The following is a 14148-nucleotide window of genomic DNA, read 5'->3' on the forward strand; positions in this document are numbered from 1 at the left end:
CACACTCTGTCTTTTAAAATGTATTTCAACTGTATTATTATTATTATTATTTATTATTATTTTCTGTATTTATTTACATAAGTAAGTTTGTCCTTTTATTTCTTTATTCTTTTGTGGCAAAAATTGGTTTCAGGGTTGCACAATAGTTTGTATTCATCAAGAATATAATGTGATGAAAATTTCACAATTGTTCCGTAAGTTGAGCTAATAAAGGATTTGATCATTTATTACCCATAATTGATGGATGTGTAGCAGCAAATCAGAAAAGTGAATCTTTATGTTTCATGAATATTGAAGCCAAGATGTCCTCCAATTCTAGAGGGACCCAAATATAACTGGAGTTTAGAATTTAAAACCCCCCCAAAACAGTGGATTTTCATGTTTAGAACAAGGTGGTAGCAATAATTGAAGTTAGATTCCAGAAAGTTATTATTAATGCCTGAGCCAGGAACTGACATCACAGCATTTTATTTTTTAAAGTGCATTTTGTGGAGTAAAATATCCCCTTTTGGAAAGGAACTGGATTAAAAATTAAGTTGGCTTCCATTATTGTAGAAGTACAAAAGTAGGTCAACATGAAAAAAAATTGTCATAAAATAAAATCCTTAAAATAAAAGTTTGATGCATTTTTAAACATCAGGAGGGAAGGCACAGTGATCATCCAGCAAACAATGATGAGGTTGAAGGAATAACAGACTTTTTTCTCCAAATTATGTCTGATTAGCGGGATGCTGTCTAGCTTTCTAAAAAGTATTTTTTAAATCATACTAGTGAAGAAATGATTTTCATCCCATCAGGTGTGTAGCAAAAAATGCTGCATCCAAACTGAGCTAAGTTTGATACAAGATAAGAAAAAAAATCCAGATTTTTTCACAGATTATGTGAAACTGATTTACCTTTTAAAAAATGTTTAAATATGTCCCTTTCAAACTTCCTTTAGATTTATTAGTAAGTCCAAACTCTCAAAAATGATTTTTATTGATGTATTGTGTTTTTCCTCAGCTGCCTGTAAATCTTGTGATAAAGCAAAGTTTTGAGCATCAGCTCAGAAACACTGTGGAAAAAACACTTGATATCTTCACACTTAATAAAATTTAAAAGACTTTGTAGTTAAATTAGTAGGTTATGTCATGTGGTGGTTTAGTATTGTAACCACGCACCATTAAGGTTGCCAGTTTGAATCCTAGCTGCTGCGTGTTTGCTCTCTGTGTTCTTCAATAACCACATTTTTTTTCAGACTCAAACATTTTCCCCCCAACAGCTGAAAAAGATGAACAGCTGATGGATTGATGACACAAACTCATTTTCAGTCGGTGCTGTCTGCATCAGTGATGCTGGTTCTGGCTGAGGGGGGGAGTCCGTGCTGCCGAGGCAGACGGCTCTCCTCTGATGTTTCCTTTTGTGGATTTTCCATGTATATTGAGGAGATATTGAGAGGTGTAGGAGGATAGCAATGGCTTTATTTCATATATTTCTGGTTGCAGGGCTCACATATATGTGAATGCCTCCAATATTTTATTCCACACTGATTAAAGTAACAACTTTTCATTGTTTTTCTCTGTAGTGTTTTCAAGTTTACCTTTACTCATGAGGATAATAAGTTTTGCTCTCCAAAGCCGTCAAATACAGAAGTATAAACAATTTCATTTGTTTTTATCTGTGAGGGACTTCCACAGCTTAGTTACGATTGTCAGGACCGTTTCCTCCTCAGAAGTATTTTTCACTGAGAGAACCAACGGGCAGCTCAAATTGGACATTTTGCAACAGTTGAGCTATATAGAGCAGAAAAGATTGTATCTCTGGATTTATGGCGAAGCATTAAGCATTCCCTCTCTGCTGGGATCTACTTTCTGTCATTATCCCTCAGCCCACTCCCTGTTGCGAGTTTACTGACATTTCAGAGGAAGATAAACAGCAGGAATGCATGAGGAGGGCTCATGAGGGACCGAGCAGACTTGATTATTCTCTGAACTTACATTCACACGCACAGCAGGATTCTGGATGTGACTAAATTAAGAACAAACAAATCATTTTAATGTAAAAACTTCAAAGTGTCATTTTAAAACAGTTTTTGCTAACTTAATTCCTTTGTTTCTTCTGTTTCCATATCCAGGACTACAAGATCCTTCACCCGAATGTACACACACTGAAACCGGATTTCACTAAAACTGAGAAAAGGAAATCTCTTTGTAGTGTAGATTCATGTACATTTGAATACAAAGCAGCGTATTATTGCTGTGCATTAAACTGTATGAAATATGGATTTTTAAGCAGGTGGTTGGATGATAAGAAATACCTTAAATATCGGTTTAAACGCGGCTTAAAATGTGAAAGAGTCTGGACGAGTAGAAAATAACCTTAAATGGCTGCATGAACTAGGATTACAGGTGTGTTGGCTTCCTCCTCAGATGCTGTTTTGTACTTGCTGATTCACATGTCAAATTATTTAGATGACACAATATATACCTAAATATATAGTATGTACCTTGTATTGATAAATATTCCAAAATGACTTATGTTTACATATAGAACAAGATGAGTTCATTAAACACAAATGAAATTCTCCTTGGTGCATAAGATATGCACTGATGTGCAACTAAAAGTCTCTTAGGCTGACATTTGGGACGAGGGTTGGGGTGTAAATGTCAGTCTTTGAAGACGGCAAAAGTAGTACCTGGCATTAATCGTTAAAATCTATGAAGTCAGCTCGGAAAGGAGACAAAAAACTCTGGTATTTAACCTTTTCCGCACAGAAAACTTTAACCTGATATGTATATTTGGTTTGTGACTTTTAGATCTCCAGCCCCTGACCTCACATGTGTTCCTTAGACAGGATGTTCACAGCAGGAAACAGAGGAGACGATGGACACGATCAAGGTTTATTTTTGGCTACAATCAAACTTGGACAGCTGGCGCCCTGTGATGGGATGCTGCGTTGGAGGAATCATCAGGGGCTGTTAGGGTGGGAGTGTCCGCTCACTCTTTGCCGTCCTCATGCAGCTACCAATTAGAGTAAAAGCTTTGAGAATCTTCACTCTTTCACCTTGCAAATGTGGCATTTGGAGCCAGATACGAGGGTGTTGAAAAGCAGCCAGTTATCTCGGAAATCCATCCGTCATCGCAGGAGTAAATTCATCTGCATCTGGCTGTGAGTCAACCCTCAGAGGTACCTTGCACATTATGACTCAAGAGCGATGAATTTTTTATAAACATGCATTTGCCAAAGCTCCAGATCACACAGCAGAAACCCCTTTCAGTGTTTGATAATGGTGCAGGAGAAGAGCGTTTAAAGGAAAACAACACACCGGCCACTCACTGTACCACATCATCAATATATATGGGTACGCTCTTGTCTTTATTGTGTCGTCTGGCAATTTCCCCTCTAGTCTGTTATTCTCCTGCTTTTCAGGTAGTGATTTATTTTTGGAAAAAAATAAAAGATCTTTGACAACTCCACCAAAGAGTGCACGCTTATGTTCTTGGCTGTTTGTCTTGGGTCTAACACAGTAAGTGAGCAGAATTGTCCTTTCTCCCTGATGGTTCCTCTTGAATGTCCTCTGGCTCATTGAGCTGCGTCTGGAAAAGTAAAGTCATTAATCTTTGCTTTTAATTCTAGGAGACTGACAGAGCCGCTTGACCTAAACTTTAAGATTCAATTAATCATGTGAGGCATCACAAAGCAGACATGGAGTTCTGCTTTTTGACAATTAAAGTTTAAAAGTCCTTAGTTACTGGTTTAATCTGTTTGTATTTCCTCAAGTGTTTCATTTGGAAAAAACATTCAAGAAAGGAAAGTAAAGGGGGATTTTTTGCAACTCTTTACATCTGTGTTAATTAACGTTTCCAAAGGCCTTTTAGATGAACGTGTGGAGGTTATTTTCACCCATAAATTAAAGTGAGTTAACTTTCAATTGACCATTTAATTTAGCAAATTCAAATGGATTTTGCAGTTAAGAATTCAGCATGCAACACGACAATTCACAATCCTTTTATGTCAAAATGCTTAAGGGCATCACAAACATCAAACAGCACGTCAAATTAAAATGCAAGACATTTAGGTTATTTTAAATTGAATTAAAAGCAAACAAGCAATTGAAATCACATTTTTTATATTAAATTAAATGAAATCAAAAATAAATGGCCAAGTGCAGTTTCATTTCATTTATGGTACAGAAAACTATTTAAAATGCAATTAATTTAGCTTTTATTCAACATTTATTTCCAATGTTAGATTGAATCGTAATTTTTGATGTTGAATTCTAAATTAAAGAGGGTATTTTCAGATTGAAAGCCTTAATCTTAAAATTGCATGATCAAATTACAAATTGAACTGTCAATTGGGAATTTAATATATCTTTGAATTACGGGGAGAAAAAACGTCCGTCTGAATTACACAAGATTATCTGTGGTGGCTAAAAAGGACTCAAAACTGCCCACACGTCTTTAAATGACGTTTTTTTTATTCTCTTTTTTTAAAATCTGCTATAGTATAAAGAATAAAATGAGTCACCTAAAAATGCTGAACTTGTTTCTCCCCATTCTGCCCAAAGGAAGTTTCTGACATCTCTTTTAATTGTAGAATACCAACTTTAATAACTTTCGAAATAAATAGGTTACAAAATGTTAAATGGGGACAATAAATGTGGTTTGAGTGTTAAAAAATCCAAATAAACTGCTTTTCTATAAAGGACTTTGCCACCGTTTGTCCTCCATCCCTATTCTGGTTTGACATCTTTCTGATTTTCTTAATTTCTTCCAGAAGAAGCAGGGACCCCAGTTGTCATGAGTGCTCACACTCACAACAAAACTGTTGTTTCACATTTAGGAAATGAAATCCTACTGTTTTTCTTTTTGTGCCTCAACAGTAAATTTGTCCAGCAAGTAATCTTTTGCTACTTGATATGAAGCCTTCATACAGTCCTTAACCCTTGTGCTATCTTAGATGACCCCAGCCTTACATTGATGTGTTCTCCCTCCCATGACAAAGGTGGATAAAGATGGAAAGGTTTCATGTAATTCATGGACACCAGTGAGGTTCACAAATCATTGAAGAAAAAAGGTTCAGAGCACTGTCTAGTGGGTCTAGATGACCCAACTCCCAATGTTAAAGTGCCTAAGATAGCACAAGGGTTAAGGCCACTTCTCCAAGCCTTCATCCCAGCCCTGCTCGCAGCTGCCCACAAACACAATAAAACCCTTGTTTTCCTCTTCCTTGCATCTCCTAAGTCAGCCTTCGGCAATCCAAAGGCAGCTGGAACAAAGTTTAAAGTCTAATCCTTCCTTGGAAACTTCCAAAAGATATCACTTTATTAGAAAACACCTGGAGCAAAGCCTGGAAACAAGTGTGAATGGTGGGAGGGCTTCAGACAAAGACAGAGATGACACGTTTCCAAAAACCACGGCTTTTCAAACAAACACCCACATTACTGTCAGTATAAAAGGTAGATTTGGTCTCTTTGACATGGATTGTAATGTAATATAATGGGGACCCAAGCCTCCCTGCTTACTGAGTGCCAGGCAGGGAGGCTTGGGTCCCCATTTTTAAAGAGTTTTGGGTATTATGTAACCCTAAAGTTGATCTAGCATTTTTTTCGTCTGCTCCTGATTCACAACGATTTGAATAGAAAAAAAACCCCACAGAAATGCAATTTTAAGCTGTATTGTTTTAAATGATGTCCTCCGTTATCAGAAAAACGCCACAAGAACATATTAAAAACACAAAAAATATGATTTAAATCACAGTGGGTCTTTAACTTAAAGGTGGAGCTTTGGGTTCAGACCACCAACATTTCTGTGATTAAGATAAAGTTGTTAACTTGAACTTTCACATCCCAGCAGGTTACTATTTAATGATTTAATGTATCACAATTATGTGACATCAATACATATTGATGCTAATCTCTTTCAGGTTAAAGAAGCTCTAAAATTGAATATGGAATGGAATCACCATTTACACCTTGTAAAAGAGAAGATGCCAGAAAATACAGCCATCCAGAAACAGGGAGCTCTCAGCTCAGTAAGTGCAGATCTGACTGTGTGACAACAATTGAAGTGACAGGTAACTCACACAGAGGTGAGTGTGTGGAAGCTTTTTGATGAAGGCCTTTCTGTGTGTGAAATGGCTGATGGTGATGGGTCAAGAGTGCCACTTGCATGCTTATTTTAGCTGCAACGTCAGTAAATAAACTCATGCTCAGCAGGGAAGGCCCACACTGTATTTATACTCAAACAAAATCATGCCTGCTTTATTTTACGTATTGAGGGGAATCCAGCTGATTGTTTTTCAAAGCTTTTACACTTAGTGAAATGACTAGAAAAGTTACCTGAGGATAATGGACGCAGACTGTGTGCATGCTGGGAAGAACAGCTTTGAGAGCAGCTCAATGTTTGTCTGGACAAAGTCAAGCAGGATGTTAAAATCTTCCAGCAACCTGCTTTGTTTTGAGTCTACTCTCCAGCACTGGCACACATTGATCTGAGATGTTATCAGATCAATTTTGTCTTTCTGTGAAGACAAAAGACCAGCATGTGGGAGAAATGAGGCCGCACCACCATAAAAAGTCTTTACAAACTTTTTCTCAACAGTTGAAAAACCAAAGCATGTGAAAAATTGCTGGTAATATACAAGTAGTTCAGGAGCGGAACTACTAATGGGGGGGGGGGGGGGGGGGGGATACTTGCCCCCCCAGTAAAAAGCACTTGTTTCTCCAATTTTTCAGTCAATATTAGCATGATTATTGACAAAGATTAAGACATCCTCAATACCAGCCTTTGTAACCCTTGTGCTATCTTAGATGACCCCACCCTTGCATTGACGTGTTCTCCCTACCATGACAAAGGTGGATAAAGGTGGAAAGATTTCATGTAATTCATGGACACCAGTGAGGTTCACAAATCATTGAAGAAAAAAGGTTCAGAGCACTGTCTAGTGGGTCTAGATGACCCAACTCCCAATGTTAAAGTGCCTAGGATAGCACAAGGGTTAAGCACTGCAAAAATAACAAAAGCAATATTCTTTCATCTTCTTCCGGTTTGTCCCTTACGGGGTCACGGGCTGCCGGAGCCTTTCCCGGCCACTTACCGGCGAAGGCAGGGGACACCCTGGACAGGAAATCAATATGTCGCAGACAAAAGTAATATTTTTTATGAAAAAAAATCAGTAATGAAAACAGTTAGAAACATGTATTTTTTTAATCTTTTCATTTTTAATGGCCTTCCATTCTTTTTTCATTTTTTTTCTGATACTGTATTTATCCCTCAATGGGGAAATTCTTCTCTTCATTTGACCCATCCCCATAAGGTAGCTTCTCACCTTACCAACCGAGCTACCCAGCAAAATCTGCAATTCTTGTGTTTTACTTCCCTGCCAAAGTCTTATTTTTTTTAACTTTCAGTAATTTTCAAATCAATTCATGACAAATTATACAAGCAAAGTTGGATAAATCCATGTATAAATATTTTTCCTGTATCTTTTTTTGTTTGACAGCTCTGATTACTGATGTAACCCAAAAATGGGAAGTGTTTCATCTATTCCTGTGATTTAAAAACATGGAATGGATTTTTCTGCTTACTTTAGATTCTTTTGTCAAAAAGTGTAAAAAGAAAACCTCAATATATAAACCTAATATGAACCAGTTGTTGTGAAGCATATGCAGCAATTTTTGAGTCCTCTGTAAACCAGCAATTTCAATTCTCCAGCAGCTGTTTCTGAACATCGCTGACTGTCAGATTCAAAACTGTGACTAATTTTATGAAAGCTATTGGCAAATGCAGACAAAGTTCATCTGCAGTTCAGAAACCACAAAAGGTCTCAGAGTAAATCTAGTCAAGCTTTTGGGTTGTACCAGTGGCGGGGGCTCAACACGCCTCCAGTCAGAAGAGCTCGTTTCTCCAGACTGGTCGACTTCGCCCAGCAGTGATGTAATTACACCAGACAAGGCCAAAGGCATATTGTCTCAACACTGTTAAGAGTAAAAGAAAGAAAACAGTAAATTTATGGAAAGACTTGAATTAGTGCTCCAAATCACAAATGTTTAAGAAGAAAAAAACCTTTTCTTTGCTAACAAACATTCTTTTTTTTTGCAAGAGGTAGTTTTTGATTTTACAGTGATTATTTATCAGTTGAAAAGAGGGACACAATTTCCAACCTTCTCAGGAGTTGCTGTCCAAGCAAGTTCAACCAAAGGCCAGGCTACACAAAGAAACAGGACCCAAGAGTCACATTGTGGCCGACATGTCCTACTTAAATAAATGTTAGAGCCCCTGACAATTCAGTTAGAAAAAGAATACACAAGTTTTGCTTGTGTTAGATTTGTATTGGGAAGTCAGGAATTATTCTCTCTTAAAAAAAGATTCAAGATGGACCATATTCCAGTAGAAAACATATTTTTTAATGAAGATATCAAGCTAAATTTACATTTTAATGTTTCTACTTGACCTTTTTCTATTACATTAGACTACCACCTCCGTTTGTCAGGAATCCAGGAGTCTGAGATTGGTGGGCAGAGCTTGGAAATTTTAATAAATTAACTTACCAGTAAACGTGAACAAACTGGGAAAGAAGGAAGAAACAAAAAAAGGTGAGGAAGCAGGGGCCCTGACGGAAGCTGACATAACAACAGACACCTAAACACACAGAAAATGATCAAGTTAAATTACATGTGTCAAACTCAATGAAAACAGTTGCATACAGTTGCATAGAAACAGTTGCAAACAGTTGCAAAAAGTGCAGTATGCAAACAGTTGCATAGAAAACTCATGTTTTCTATGCAACTGTAATTGTCACTTTAAAACGTTATAGTAAATACATAATGAGTTAGTTAACACATAGGAGTAGTTACATTTAGTTTTTCATTACATTTAGTTACATGTATAAGTTATATCTGGCCCTTTGAGAACAACCACTATGCTGATGTGGCCCTCAGTGAAAATGAGTTTGACACCCCTGAGTTAAATGAAGACAGATGTGGATAGTTGGAAACTTGAACCTGGTGTGGTTGTGACTGGAGGGGCACAAAATCAAAATCAAATCATAAGAACCAAGAAAACATCGGCATTTACTCTGGGTTCTAGCAAATTGGGGCTAAATGCAAACTCTTAGCACTGTCTTCTGGTGTTTATGACGAGCCAGAAGAACAAGTTCTCCTGTCACAACTCAGCTCTATACGAACTGCAATTGAGGAGAAATAAAAAATGACACTACCTTACCATTAAAAGTCAAGTTTAATGGTACCATAGTTTCGGGATTTGTTTTGCTCATTTGATCCATTCCCAGGGCGAACAGGGAGCTGCAGATACAGCCATACTCAGGAACCATGTAACACCCTAATCCAGCCCCTTCATGCTGAATGCCAAGCAGGAAGCCATTTTTTGAGACTTAGACTTAACTGTGGATTTGAACGCATGACTTTCCAATCTCATGGTGGACACTCTTCCACAAGGCCACTAAGTTGGCCTTGGGGATGCCTTTAAATCAAGTAGTCCCAGACTTAGTAGCACTGAATTGTCACAAAAAGAAATTTAAGAATACAGTGAAAACACACAGGAACACACACATACCATAATAACTGTTAGAGGTTGTTTTAACCCAACATTAATTTGGATGATGGGGCAGGTAAACAAACATTACAGATCCTATGGATTTAATTCTAATTCAAATCCTGTGAGTTTGTTTACCTGCCCCATCAATGACTGCCTGCAGCATGGTAGTGTAAGGACAGTGGTTTGGGTTTACTTGGCAAAAACTAGGAAAAAGCTGTGCATTTTCCTGTTTTAAATGTTCCAAAGTTGACTTTTTAGTAAGGTTAAATTATTCCAGAGTGAAGCTTTAGACCATCTGTCTTTCAGAATTTTTTGTTCAGAATCATCTAAATTTGAGTCTAGGTCAAGTCTAGGTTACTTCAAAATAAAGGGCTTTGAGCTGCTCAATTAAAAAGGTGATTCTGTATCGTGACACAAAACTAAAAGAAGCGATCATTTACTTGACTTTGCCCCTCAATAATGTAATTTAATTTTAGAGTTGAGCTGGGAATTGTGAAGCTAGTAACAAATGTTTTCAAAAATAATGAGACACAATGGAGGAAAAATAAATTTTCCCATTAATGTGATTGGTAGATTTATACCAAAGCCTCCAAACTGATTCACAGTCACCTTCATGAACAGGGAGACTCTCTTTTTTTTGAAACAGTGCAAAGCAATGTTATCTTTTTCAGCCGTCATCGCTGTGACAGAGAACAGGCTCTGAGCAAAATGACTCATCAGTGCTGCACTGGAAAAATGGGTGGATTTCATTCTTTTTCACTGCAGTTCTTCAAGTGTCCTTGGTGAGCCCTAAATTTACAGAGCCTTCTGCTGGCTTTAGGACACATTGAACAGCCTCTGAATAATAAATTGGCAGATTATTAAATGTAGAAGGAAGGCAAAGGAATTGAAAAATTGAGATATCAAGTGCAGGGTTTCTGCTCGGTACAGTAGAAAAGCCCTGCTGGCTTTCTTCTTTAAATTTAAAACAGGATTTTAGGATCTAAACTTGTTTTTTCTACCTTTCCTGTTTTTCTTAATAAGAGTAAAAAAAAAGAGCTGAAATTAGGTTATGTGTCACATTTTTAAAACCACCTTTTTTCAGGGTAGCTCCAGTCCGAGCGTCTTCTGGAAAACTTCTTGAGGTTTTGCTGTGATTTGTGAGCACAATGAATCATAGCAAAACATACTGGGGAATCTGAGTCCCAAATGGCTCAGAAAGAACTCAGAGAATGACGTTTACAGCTGCCAAAGAGGAAGTGATGGGAAACAGACAGATACATGGTTGGATAAACTGACACTAATTGTGGCAGTTTAACACTTTAGCATCCACAGACCTGTCGCTGCATCACTGCTGGACTGTTCTGTGTTCACTCATTTTCATTTATGTTTAACAACTCAAGCATTAAAACGAGGTTGAAAGTAATTATAAGGAACCATTTCAGGTTTCTTTTTGAGATATACAAGTGAAAGTTTCAGAATTTTTCTCTGTCGCACAGTTAAGTTCTCTAAATTACACGTCCTTGACGGCTGTAATAACAGAACTCTGAAAGGAATATTTCAGGAAGTTGAGAGGTGATATTCGCATTGACAAAAGACTTTGGTGGGTTGATTTCTCTCTTGGAAGGAGTGACTGAAGAGCAGCTCTTTGTCACTGATGGATGCAGCTTTTCTCCGCGGTTCCCTGACATTGATGCACGTGCAGAATAACCGGAGGCTCTGATGAGTATCTGTGGAGGAGGATACAGTGACACTGACTTTTACAAGTCACATCGCTCCCAGCACTCTGTGGCATCAGTACATGGTTTATTAAAATGGTTTTATGACTGCTTAGTGCACTTCTTAAAAGCTCATTCAAGGGCTAGAAAGGAATTTGTATTCATCCTCCTAAACAGATGCTGCAGTAATGTCACTTTTATTTTATTTTAGGGTAAGAGGTTTTCACAAGTTGCAGCTGTTTGTGCTTGTGAGTTTTGTCACACTGACCTGTCAAACAAAAGGATTACCTCTGAGCTTGTTTTCAAGCAAACGCAGAACAGAGGAGTAGAAAAAGATGGCACCCTCATCATAAAGCACCAAATATTCGCTGTGGGTCAGTTGGTCACTTGAAGTTGACCCTATATATGCGTGTGTGTGTGTGTGGCAAGGGTGACCCCACCTTTGCCCAACAGTAGCTGTGATAGGCTCCAGCAACTCCATGACCCCAAAAGGGATTAAGTGGGTTTAGAGAATCAATAGATGGATGGAATGGTGTTTGTGGGATGCTAATGCACAAGTACCTGCATTTTACACGTCCTTCTCAGCTGTTCAACATGATTCTGTAGTGTCGCATGAAATGGTCGGACCTTGCAAGAAAGATCACTGAGTCTACACCCAAAACTTCTTTTTTATAAAAGGACTATTTCGCTAATGAATTAAATTGGCAATTGTCTCCTAAAAAACACTGTTCTCTTTTGGTTAAAAAGGAATATTTCCCAACTTCCACAAAGGTTTCAGTTTATAGGAATCTTTATAACCTCAAATGCACACAGACTATTAACAAAGCTGTTTAGGTTGATTTTTCAGACAACTTGTGCATTTTGTGAGACTGTATATGGCTTGAGATCTTGATGTGGCTGGAGGCTGGAGAGCAGCAGGTGAAGTTGCTGGAAGTAGCTTGAGGTAGTTATGGCTTGAGGCGAGGCTGGAGGTCAGTGATGGTTCGAGGCGAGGCTGGAGGTTCTTGGTGTTCCGAGAGGTTCTGTGGCTCAGGTAATCCGGTGACTCAGGTGTCCACTCGGGGTCAGACTGTCCTGAAGGCGAGGCAATACAAAAGGTAGACGTGAACTCGAAGACTTGGCCTAAACTAGACGAGAGACCAGGTTATGCACCATCAGGGGCAATGAACTGGCAATGAATGCTGGTTCTGGATCTCCTTAAGTAGGTCTGGTCGGTGTTGAGGTGAGTGGACACAGCTGGGAATCATTAGGAGCCACCCAGAGGGGGGAGGGGGAGGAAAGCTGACAGAGGCACCATGACAATTGAGTGTTTAATGTGTTGAATGCGGCTCTGAGAAAAAGCTCTAGGGGGATCTTTTTGAGGCTTTCAATGCTTGCAACCCAAAAAGATGTTAACAAATTCGACTATTTTCAAAGAACCGGTAAGCCGAGTCTGAAAATTAAAAAGAACCCATTCCTGTTAAGTTAAAAATTACAAAGTAATTGCATCTGTATGAACCGCACCTGTGGACAGACAAGAACGAGAAGGTGCAGTCACAGAGAGATGTCAGCTGAGTGGCTGCACACAACAGCTGCCACGCTGCTCTGCTTCACCTCAGCAGAGAGCACATCAAGTTGGCTGTCAATATGATTGCTGTCATCATGGTGCGCCCCTTTTATCTTGTTCCCCCTGTTTTGCATTTCACTTCTTCCAGCAGCTTTGAACTACATTGACGCTGTGAAAGCGTGTTTGACACCTTTAACGAGGAAAACCAAGGGAGCATAAGCAGGATGTAAATGCATGCTGACACATTACAGAAGACAGTATATTTGGAAACTGAATCTGAAATATATGTCAGAAGAAGCTTCATTGTGTTTTTTTGCCTCTGTAAATACTTTAATTTTTAAGTCATTAAGTCATGTCATTATTTATGACTTCTTGGCTAAACAGTGTGTGAAAGTAATTGTTTAAATTGTTTAAGGTGGGTTGTTGATGAAAAATCCCTGCTGAGAGAACAAATAATCAGAAAAGAAGTGAAATTGTGGTCCTCTGCACTTCCTTGTTTCACACATCTCTTGTATCTTCAGTGTATTTTCTGTGTGCTGTGCTACAATCTTAGGAAACATCAGGCTAAGTGCACGAAAAATGTTGCAGTTAGTTTGAGATATTTTGAGTCTGAACTCAGGTGATGTTTGATGGTATCTGGAAGCTCTTCCATGCAGCTAATTGAAAAACTTTTCCTCTAAACTTTTACTTTGTTCAAACTAATTTGCTCTAAATTCAGGTTTAGAAAATAAATACACTTTATCTGAATCAACAAGGCCATGCTCTTTATTTTTTTAGTAGTTTAGAGATAACAAAAGGAATGAGTCCAGGTGTGAAATATTTCTGGTGTAGAAATAGCTCCCAGTATTTTTTTTTGTGCTTTGTCCACTTTGACCAGGCTCAGCTGGATGAAACGTGTTTGAATCGAAAGCTGACAATGGTGCTCTTACACACAGGCATGCACAAGCTCACCTTCACCTTTTTTGGGGGATGGGGTAGGGGTGAAGTTCTTTTTTTAATAGAGAGAACGCTTGCTGCATTGATGATCACATTCCCGGCAGTAGGAGGATTAATGGAAACGTATTGTGTGGACACAACAGCAAGAGATCATAATGACAGCCGTACTTTTACTTGTTATTGTGGCGGCTGCTGTTACAAATTCAAACTAATGGAAAGTGGATCTGCTTTAAGAGCAAAACCATCGTTGCATTTGGAGATGTTTCAAATTTGTGTTTATAAATTTAGGGGGTATTCAGACTGGACACAGTAAGTTACCTTAAAATGAATCAGAGATGGTTTCCTCTGAACCACTTTCAGGCTCATCTTTCAAGGTGGTCTCGATTCATCTCCAATTAAACTGAACTCCGGTTCACTCTGAGTTTCCTC

The sequence above is a fragment of the Oryzias latipes genome, chromosome 20, assembly GCF_002234675.1.
Source record: "Oryzias latipes chromosome 20, ASM223467v1".
NCBI classification, from domain to species: Eukaryota; Metazoa; Chordata; class Actinopteri; order Beloniformes; family Adrianichthyidae; genus Oryzias; species Oryzias latipes.